The sequence below is a fragment of the Gopherus flavomarginatus genome, chromosome 2, assembly GCF_025201925.1.
Source record: "Gopherus flavomarginatus isolate rGopFla2 chromosome 2, rGopFla2.mat.asm, whole genome shotgun sequence".
NCBI lineage: Eukaryota > Metazoa > Chordata > Testudines > Testudinidae > Gopherus > Gopherus flavomarginatus.
The window spans coordinates 148,868,972-148,879,671 of NC_066618.1; the positions used below are offsets into that span (position 1 = coordinate 148,868,972).

Consider the following 10,700-nt stretch of genomic DNA (forward strand, 5'->3'; position numbering starts at 1 on the left):
AAGCTGTCTAGAAAGATTGTTGGCAATGTTCAGCGTTTTTCCCCCACCATCAGTAGACTCTGGGGTAATTCAAATTCATTTGGGAAGCATGTCATTCCGAACTGTGGAGGAGTGTACAAAATGTCAACATATTTTGCAACTGTAATGATACCAGTAAAAGTTGTTCATATGTTTATTAACAGAGCACTATTTTTTTCCTATAATACAAAAGGAAAAAGCAGCTATATTGCCACTGATTTTTTTCCCCCCACACAATTGGCAGTATCCCAGTCTCCAATAACGTAACTATGCACTTTATATTCTTTTTTAAACCAATCATACAACATAATGGGAGTCCGATACCAACTACATTTTGGGTGATGAGATTTGCAAAGTGAAAAAACAGAGGCAGGAGGAAAGAGTTGTCTTTCTCCTCTGTCTGGTCCACCTCTCTCTCATCTTACCCCTCCACCCTTACCCCTCTTCCCTCCTTGATTCTCATCTCCCCTGCTTCCTACCCCTCTCCCTGCCAAATTCTCTGTCACACATTCTCTTCCCAGAAACAGGCTCCTGTACCCCTTCTCTATTTCTTGCTCCAGTTTGGCACAGGGGAGATAAAAATGGCACATAGGTCAGCCCAGATTAGATTGGTAGCTCCTTCCAGAGGACAATGGCATTGCTCAGGGTCTGTAAGTCTTGTTACTTGCCAGAGACACAGCAACTCTTTGAAACATGGGGAATGGACTCTTGTACGAGAGTTGTTGGGTTGCTCACTGCACAAAATGTACTTTTCCAATTTAACTGAATCTCACATACTCAATACCAGTTGCTTTTCACTGCCTTTGACTCACTTCTCAAAACCTTCCCTCCTCCTGTCTCCACTTCTCTCTCTGCACAGGATCTCACTGAGAAGACAAAATACAAAGTGACCTTTTAACTCCCCTTAGCTTGGTGCAGAGACCACTGCCTATCATGCTACCTAACATTTTCTCACTATTTGCTTGTACTTTCTCATCCACCTGTATCCATTTGTTGTTTCCTGCAAACTCTTTGGGATAGGGACAGTCTTTTGTTCTGTTTGTGCAGCACCTAGCACAATAGGATCCTGGTACGTGTCTAGAGCTCCTACACACTATGGTAATACAAATAAAATAAATCATATAACAAACAACACACACAACTGATAACATGCCTAAATTGGTGGCCTTCATATGTAATGTGTAATGCAGTTGCTTTCACTAGGTCAGGTGACGGTGGCTCTTCATTGTGGCTAGTCTACTTGGGTTTGCAGAAACTGGGACAAAATACTTCAAAAAAAAAAAAGGAAGATTTAGAAACATATGGTCACTTATCAATTTTAGTCTTTGAGTATCCGGAATTAAGGTGTTTTAAACCGAGATTTTTCAAAAGTGACTACATCAAAAAGTACATGCATCCTGCATTTAACATATGCACATAAATCAAGGTGTACACGATCCTGACTTGCACACACATTGACTAATGAATGCATGAAGACTGAGCACATGCACTAGTGCATGCTTGAAAATGTAGACCTTAATCTAAAACTAGGCTTGGAAGGATTAGGTTTTTATCTATAAACGTAGGTAAACATTGATTTCACAACACACAAACTGATGAAAATTATATTTCCATCAATAATAATAAAAAGTTACAAATAGGCAAATAGGAAAAATGCTGCTTGAGAACTTAAATAGCATTTGATTTATAGATATTTACTTTGTATATTTTGATATATGATGTTGACAATTTATGCTTTAATAGCTAAAAAACTTTACTTTTTTGAATCTCAGTATCTACTGTCATTAAATAATTGTCTGATCATCATAGTTTCCCAAAACACTGAAAAATGTAATTGAAAAAAGAAAAAATGCTTAAAAATAAACATTGATTTTCCAGTTAATATTTTTTAAAAAAGAAAGTCACATTCTTCCAAGCCTAGCTATATGCCAACTAACATTGGATGCTGGATACTCATATTAAACAAGTGTATAATCAAGTAGCATTGTCAAGTGATTAGTACAGTTGAACACGTCAGGACTACTGAGTGGTATTCTTGTCTCTTATGTACTTTCAGACAAATATCAGTTAACCTGCTCAAGACTCAATTTACCTGACTGTAAAATATGAATACTGAACATATCTCAGCGGTGTTGTGAGAATTAATGTTTTTCAAATGATTTGTGATTCCCCAGGTGCCACCTATAACTGCAAAGAGTTATTCATTATCTAATCATATTGGATAACCACTGTAACATATTGAAAGTGCATATATTTGGAGAAATTTACTAAAAGATCAACAATGCTCGTGCCTTCTTACACAAAAGCTACTAAATAATTTTCAAGAATAATGTACTTTGCATTTTTATATCTCTATGATCTGCCCAGCTCAGCTGAAACTGCTGTTCAAAATTTAACGAAGCAATTTCATCTCCCAGAGCAAATGCCTGTTTTCAAGGAATTGGAGCCCCCACCCCCCAAACACATAGTTGTATTGAAAAATTGCTTAACATTGCACAGTAAGATGTCAAAAAAATGCAGGATCATTTCACTAGTTTTATTTTCAGTGAAGTGTTTAGTCATCTACAAATGTTGAGGAAAGAACATTTTCTATACCAGAAAATTATTTTCCTACAATGTATCTGTCGAAATCTACCAGTTGGTTTGATAGAATTTTGCTGAGTTTGTGAAAATGGGCAACCCTCTGAGAATTTCTTAACAGGTTTGTTGAATTTCATTTATTATATCTACAGTCGAACTTGAAAAATGTGTTTCCTTCCAAACATAAACCTTTCAGTGACATTGGATTTGTCTGTTACAGTCTGTAAAAAAGCCACTAATAAGATGTGTTCTCAATGTACGCTGAATGTTGGACAACTCTGACAGAGGACAGACATTTTTTGCCAAAGCTGGTTATCTCAGGTTCTTCAGTTCTAAATAAAGTACAAAATATTTTTGGATATCTTTACTTGCAGAGCTCTAATTGCCAATATAACTTGACTTCGATGAGATGGAAAAGTTGTAATTTCAGCACCTACACAACCAAGGCAAAGGCAGAAGAGGTGGGGGTATTGTCCTGCTTTTGCTGCCTTATTTAGAAGTATGGTTATTTTTCTCACCCCTGGTGAAATCAGAAGGCAGATTTTCATTGTCAGAAAACTGTCAGAAAACCACAAGAGGCTGTTATACTGAAAAATAAAACAGAGAAATATTTGCCAAATGGTTAACATCCTTTTATGAAAAATCCTGGGTAACAATGTAAATTGTTACAATGTAAAAAAGGTACAACACTGGCATTTCAACAAAGTGGAAATGGTGAAATTTTGTCCTGGATTAAATTTGTGAATATTTGGAAGGTGTGCAGAATAAAAATGGCCAGCAAAAAGTATGAATTTAATCCAACAAGTTGCTCAACACTTGTGAGGCCGACCAGTCACATATACAGTTTTCTAGGAAGTGGCCAATTTGTACTTGCAGATTTACAAGGGTAAATGTAAAAAGCACTTTAAAAAAATCCTAAAATATAATGTTGACATAATAGTAATGATGATTTTAGTGGACATAATAGGCATAGAAGAAGTACAAGAAAAAAATTAGGCGAATATACAAGAGAAAAACTGACCAATAAAAAGGAAAGCTGAAAAGGGAATGAAATTAATGAACAACAACAAAGTTAGCCAGTAGGATCTATGCTGTGAGATAGTTTTTATATTTTTTTGTAAAATTCTCTTTTATCAAATCACAGATAATCAGTTTTTTAGACTCGTGGGTTTAGATTGATTTGAGTTAATGGAAGGGAAGGTTACTCAGTACAGTAACTGAAGTTCTTTGAGTTCTTCACTTCAGGCACACATGCTCTGCATGTACCTTTGACTGGACACTTTTGGTAGTAGTGCCCATTCACTCTGCACATTTACCTTCGCTATCCTCATGCCACACACAGAAAGCATACAAGACAGTTTTGAATGAACCATCCTCAGCCCCTTCTTTACCACAAAGTCCTGGCAAGACAAGATTCTGAAGCAGAGGAGGAGAAGGATGAGTATTGTGAGATATTTTGAAGAACTCTAATTACTGTACAAGGTAGGTAACCACTCCTTCTTCAAGTAATGTCCCTAAGGGCACTCCACTTTAGGCGATTCACAAGCAGTATTTCCTACAGGAGGTGGGTGCTTATGAGCTCAGTATAAGACCAATGAAAACTGACAGGTTCAAAGGCAACATCTGCATTGGAGGTATGAACCAGAACAGGGCCGCCCAGAGGATTCAGCGGGTCTGGGGTCTTCGGCGGCGGGTCCCAGGGCGGAAGGACACCCCCCCCGCCGCCAAATTGCTGCCGAAGACCCGGAGTGGAAGATCCAGGGGCCCCGGCCCCGCGAGAGTTTTACAGGGCCTCTGGAGCGAGTGAAGCTAAATTGTCCCACTTGCCCGCCCCCCCCCCCCGCCCAACCCTGAACCAGAACATAGTGCCTCTGAAACAGAGGTCAGCAATCTTTCATAAGTGCTGTGCCGAGTCTTCATTTATTCACTCTAATTTAAGGTTTCGTGTGCCGGTAATAAATTTTAATGTTTTTTAGAAGGTCTCTCTCTACAAGTCTATATAAACTAAACTAGTGTTGTATTGTAAAATAAACAAGGTTTTCAAAATGTTTAAGAAGCTTCATTTAAAATTAAATTAAAATTTTGATCTTACACTGCCGGCCTGCTCAGTCCGCTGCTGATCTGGGGTTCTGTTCATCTAGGCTGGCAGTGGGATGAGTGGGGCCTGCGGCCGGGACCCCAGCTGGGAAGGGTCTGGCTGCCAGAACCTCAGACTGGCAGCGCTGTGCGGGGCTAGCAGCCGGGACCCCAGACGAGCAGTAGGCTGAGCGGCTCAGCCCACTGCTGCTCAGGAGTTCCATCCGCCGGCTCCTGCCAGCCGGGATCCCAACTGCTGGACCCGCTCAGCCCACTGCTGGTCTGGGGTCCCGGCTCGGGGTCTCCGCCCTGCCCACATACAGTGGGTACCTACCTTCTCCCTGGTTCTGGCCCATTCTTTTCCTCTCTCTGCACTGAGCTGGGGGTGGGAGTGGACCAAGCACAGGTCTGGGCATGAAGGGTCTGGCCAGGAGCTAGAATGAGGGAGGGCGGGCTCAGGGTTGGGGCAGGAGGGTTGGGTGTGGGGGCACTTACCTGGCCAGCTCCCATTTGGTGTGAGGGGTGCAAGTGGGAATGTGAGTGGGGGTGCAGGAGCTCCCATTTGGTGCTCAGGGTAGGGATGGGGATGTGCAGGGTGCATGGGATGTGGAGGGGGGGCTGGGTATGTGGGGGGTGCAAAGGTCAGGGCAAAGGGCTATGCACATGTGAGGGGGGTGCAAGTGTCAGAGTAGGAGGGCTTGGTATGTGTGGGGGTGCCAGAGTCAGGGCTGGGGTCATGCAGGGGGGTGAAGGAGTCAACAGAGGGCTGGGTGGTACAGGGCTCAGGGCAGGGGTCTGGGGGAGTGTGAGGGTGCAGGGCTCAGGGCAGAGGGCTGGGTATGTGTGTGGGGTGTGTGTGTGGAGGGGATCAGGCTCAGGGCAGAGAGCTGACTGACTGACCCCCCAGAACCCCCAACTCCCCCACTCTTTGTCCCGACTACCTCCTCCTGGGACCCCACTCCCTATCTAAGCTTCCCTGCCCCTTGTCCCCTGACTGCCCCCTTAGGACCCTACCCCCTACCTGTCCCCTGACTGCCCCACCCCTTATCCATACCCCCGCACTCAGACAGAACCCCCTGGACTCCCATGCCTATTTAACCGCTCCCCACCCCCTACAGGACTCCCAGAACTCTGGACCCATCCAACCCCCCCTGCTCCCTGCCTGCCCCAACCCCTCTCCACACCCCTACCACCTGACAGCCCCCCTGAATTCCCAATCCCCACAGCTACTTGTCCCCTGACCATCCCCTCCAGAGACCCCCCCACCCTAACTGCCTCCCCAGGACCCTCCTTGCTCCCTGTCCCCTGACTGTTCTGACTCCTATCCACCCCCTGTCCCCTAACAGACCCCGGGACTCCCATGCCCCATCCAACCCCCCCTGCTCCCTGACTGCCCCCTCCAGAGACCCACGTCCCTAACCACCCCCCCCAGGATCCCCTCCATCTAACCCACCCTGCTCCCTGTCCCCTGACTGCCCCCACCTCTTATCCAATTCCCCCCCCGGACCCGGACCCCTTACCATGAGGCTCCCCACTGATCCAGAGCCCTGCCGTCGCGCACACAGCGCTGGGAAGGGCGAAGCGGGGCTGTGCGCGGCAACGGGGCTCCAGATGAGTGGGGAGCGTCTTTCCCTCCCCATGGAGCCAAACGCTGCCCCGCGGGAGCACAAAGCCCCGGCCCCCACAGCGCTGTGCGTGGCGGCAGGGCTCCAGGGGAAAGGGGGAAGGCAGGGGAGGGGCTGGCAGCTTGCTGCACTCGGCCCAGCACTCCGGCCTGGGAGAGCAGACCCTGCAGCTTGTTGCATCAGCAGAAGTTTTAATGGCACTGGAGTCCTTATAGAGTTTAATGGCACTGGAGTTCTTATAGATAAACTAGGAAAGTACAATTTAGATGGGGCTACTATAAGGTGGGTGCATAACTGGCTGGATAACCGTACTCAGAGAGTAGTTGTTAATGGCTCCCAATCCTGCTGGAAAGGTATAACAAGTGGGGTTCCGCAGGGGTCTGTTTTGGGACCGGTTCTGTTCAATATCTTCATCAACGATTTAGATGTTGACATAGAAAGTACGCTTATTAAGTTTGCGGATGATACCAAACTGGGAGGGATTGCAACTGCTTTGGAGGACAGGGTCAAAATTCAAAATGATCTGGACAAATTGGAGAAATGGTCTGAGGTAAACAGGATGAAGTTCAATAAAGATAAATGCAAAGTGCTCCACTTAGGAAGGAACAATCAGTTTCACACATACAGAATGGGAAGAGACTGTCTAGGAAGGAGTATGGCAGAAAGAGATCTAGGGGTCATAGTAGACCACAGGCTTAATATGAGTCAACAGTGTGATACTGTTGCAAAAAAAGCAAACATGATTCTGGGATGCGTTAACAGGTGTGTTGTAAACAAGACACGAAAAGTCATTCTTCCGCTTTACTCTGCGCTGGTTAGGCCTCAGCTGGAGTATTGTGTCCAGTTCTGGGCACCGCATTTCAAGAAAGAGGTGGAGAAATTGGAGAGGGTCCAGAGAAGAGCAACAAGAATGATGAAAGGTCTTGAGAACATGACCTATGAAGGAAGGCTGAAGGAATTGGGTTTGTTTAGTTTGGAAAAGAGAAGACTGAGAGTGGACATGATAGCAGTTTTCAGGTATCTAAAAGGGTGTCATCAGGAGGAGGGAGAAAACTTGTTCACCTTAGCCTCCAATGATAGAACAAGAAGCAATGGGCTTAAACTGCAGCAAGGGAGATTTAGATTGGACATTAGGAAAAAGTTCCTAACTGTCAGGGTAGTTAAACACTGGAATAGATTGCCTAGGGAAGTTGTGGAATCTCCATCTCTGGAGATATTTAAGAGTAGGTTAGATAAATGTCTATCAGGGATGGTCTAGACAGTATTTGGCCCTGCCATGAGGGCAGGGGACTGGACTCGATGACCTCTCGAGGTCCCTTCCAGTCCTAGAGTCTATGAGTCCAGGCAGGCCCCAGCGTGCCATTAAAAATTGGCTTGCATACCATAGGTTGCCAACCCCTGCTCTGAAAGGTATAAACTGAAGCCCATGTGGCAGCTGTATAGATTTCTGCTTCCTTTCAACTCTCTCTGAAAAGAAAGAAACCAACCATCTAGAGGAAGCTCTAAGGCAGTGGTAGGTAACCTGAAGGGACATGCTGGCTGCCGCTTACCGCAGCTCCCATTGACTGGGAGCAGTGGGTGGCTGTGCCTGAGGATAGTCAATGTAAACAAACTGTCTCATGGCCCACCAGCGGATTATCCTGATGGGCCACATGCGGGCCACAGGTTGCCCACTACTGCTCTAAGGGATTTGGGTTCTTTCTAAATAGGAAGCCAAAGCTCTAGCATCTAAAGGGTAAGGAGAGGATTCCTCCCTGGAGTGGTGAGGTTTATGGTTAAAAAAACCACAAACAAAAACCTTAAAATGTCCTGATTGATATATAAATCTGCAATTACTTTAGTTCAGAAGTACTCAATAGGCAGACGGAGGATCAAATCCAGACTGCCAGATGCTTTTGAATGGACCATGAAATCTTGTTACTTATTATAATTATTATTATTACAGTGTGAAAATGTTTCTCGAGTCTGGACCTTGACTACACCTTGACCAAGAAATTTGGACCTTGACAAAAAAATAATTGACTACCTCTACTTTATTAAAAGTAGGATCTTTAGTATTCTAAGAGATACCTTTTTCCCAGTAGAAGACAGTATGATGGGCAGGTAGGAGAGACCAGTCGTTAAGACCCCTACCTTGCTGTACTCCAGTGATGAGCTACCAAAATATTAACAGGTTCCCTCCTCACCTCACAAAGGGGTTGTGGCAGCCCCCCCGCCCCCCCCGGATTCCTGCCCCATCCAACCCCCTATGTTCTTTGACACCCTCGGGGACCCCTGTCCCCTGTCCCCTCCACCTCACTTCCCTGACTGCCCCCTGCTGCCCCATCCAAACCCTCCTCTCATTCCTGATTGCCCCCAGTGACCCCTGCCTCATCCAACCACCCCTTCTTCCTGTCCCCTGACCACCCCATCCAACCCCTGCTCCTTCCTGACTGCCCCCCCAGGACCTTTGCCTCCATTCAATCTCTCTGTTCCCTGCCCTCTGACTGCCCCACCCCTATTCACCCCTCCATGACCCTCCAAACTCCCCTGCCCTCTTCCAACACCCCCTCCGTGCCTCCTTACCGCGCTGCCTGGAGCCGCTCGGCCGAGACCAGCACTGGCACCCTGAGGCCCAAGCCGGGCCAGGCCAGAGCTGCAGAGGCCGGACCAGGGCTGAGCAGGAGCCGCGGGGGCCGTGACCAGCACCGGCGCCACGGGGGCTGGGCTGGAGCCAAAGCTGGGGGCGCTCGGCGGGGGCGGGGACAGGAGGGGGCTGGGGCTCTCGGCCGGGACTAGGAACCGGGCCGGAGGGAGCCACGGGCACTCGGCTGGGACCGGGCTGGGGCTGGGGGGAGCCGCTCTCTGGGACCAGAAGCTGTGCTGGAGGGAGCCACTGAGCCAGCTGCACCTCCCCTATCCCTGTACCCCAGCTTACCTGCCTGCCTGCTGCTTGTTCAGGCTTTCCGCGAACATCTGATTCGCGGGAAGCAGGGGAGGGGGAGGTGAAGGGGGGCGGAGCACTCAGGAGAGGAGGGGAAGTGAGCTTGGGCAGGAGCTTTTGTTAAATAAAGGAAGCCCTTATAGAACAGGTTGTCCTGGAACAAGTGGTTCGAAAAGGGCTGCTAAATTTAGCAACCGGTTCCTGTGAACCAGTGCGAACCTGGCTCAAGCTCACCACTGCTGTCCTCCTAGTTGAAGTGACTGCCACTAAAAAGACAAATGTAACAGGAAACATTTGGCTAATGGCTCAAAGAGGTTTCACGAGGGACTTGAAGACAAAGTTCATATTTCATGCAGCAGAGCAGTCTCTGACATCTGGGAAAGCCCTTAATAAATCAATAGGTAGTAGGGTGAGCAAATACCGAAAATCCTTCTGGGGGAGTGGGGGTGGGGTAGAAATAGCAGCTAAGTGCACTTTAATGGAACTCAGAGACAAATCCAAGTTATTTAAGGCAAAAAGGTAGTCCAAGATATATGATAGAGGAGAAGCCCTGCTGTGTGCACCTGTGGTGCAATCTCTTCCACTTCTGTAGGCTTTTTTTCCCTAGTAGATGACTTTCTGCTGTTCGGTACTAGTTCCTGCACTTTGGCTGAGCAGTCCATTTTTATCGCTGGGGCCAATGTTAGTGCAGGGAGTTTGAGATGAAAAACCTCCATGAGTCTTGGGTCAGTAGGCTGGCTATCAGTGTTAGATTAAATGATGTGTGGGATGAAAGGCAAGCTAGATATGGAACCAGACTTGTTTTGACCAGGCTGGTGTTATTAAAAGGGCACTGGTTTTACCTTGTCTGATTTTTCCGTTATCAGGGATTTGAAGAGTAATGGAACTGGAAGACAGCAATAAACTTTCTTGATAAAATAAAAATATTTATTAATAAGCATGCATTTAAAAAGTACAGCATTAACCCATTGCCACACAGGACAGCTGCCATTACCACACCAGAACAGCAGTAACAACAGAATCTTAGAAAAATAAATCAACAAAAACCAAAGTGCATGAACAAGTGCAAACAGTGAAATCATGTACAACAGTGATTCCCAAACTTGGGACGCCGCTTGTTTAGGGAAAGCCCCTGGAGGGCTGGGCCGGTTTGTTTATCTGCCGCTTCCGCAGGTCTGGCCGATCACAGCTCTCACTGGCCGTGTTTCTCTGCTCCAGGCCAATGGGAGCTGCTGGAAGTGGCAGCTAGTATGTCCCTAGGCCCACGCTGCTTCCAGCAGCTCCCATTGGCCTGGAGCAGCTAATGCAGCCAGTGGGAGCCGCAGTTGGCTAGACCTGCAGACGTAGCAAGTAAACAGACCGGCCCGGCCCGCCAGGGGCTTTCCCTAAATAAGTGGTGTCCCAAGCTTGGGAAACACTGATGTAAAAGATAGAACTCCCCTGCATGTCCCCTGAATCCCCGTTTTCCTTTCCCTTCT

General features: G+C 46.9%; 1 long non-coding RNA gene across 1 annotated transcript; it reads right to left on the reverse strand.

Moving 5' to 3' along the window:
• Positions 1-480: 480 nt before the first annotated feature.
• Positions 481-9,292, reverse strand: LOC127043637 (uncharacterized). The gene is made up of 3 exons (XR_007772291.1): positions 9,217-9,292; positions 3,117-3,185; positions 481-1,286 (listed from the first exon to the last, which is right to left on the reverse strand). It is a non-coding gene; the product is annotated as an uncharacterized LOC127043637 (long non-coding RNA).
• Positions 9,293-10,700: the final 1,408 nt, after the last annotated feature.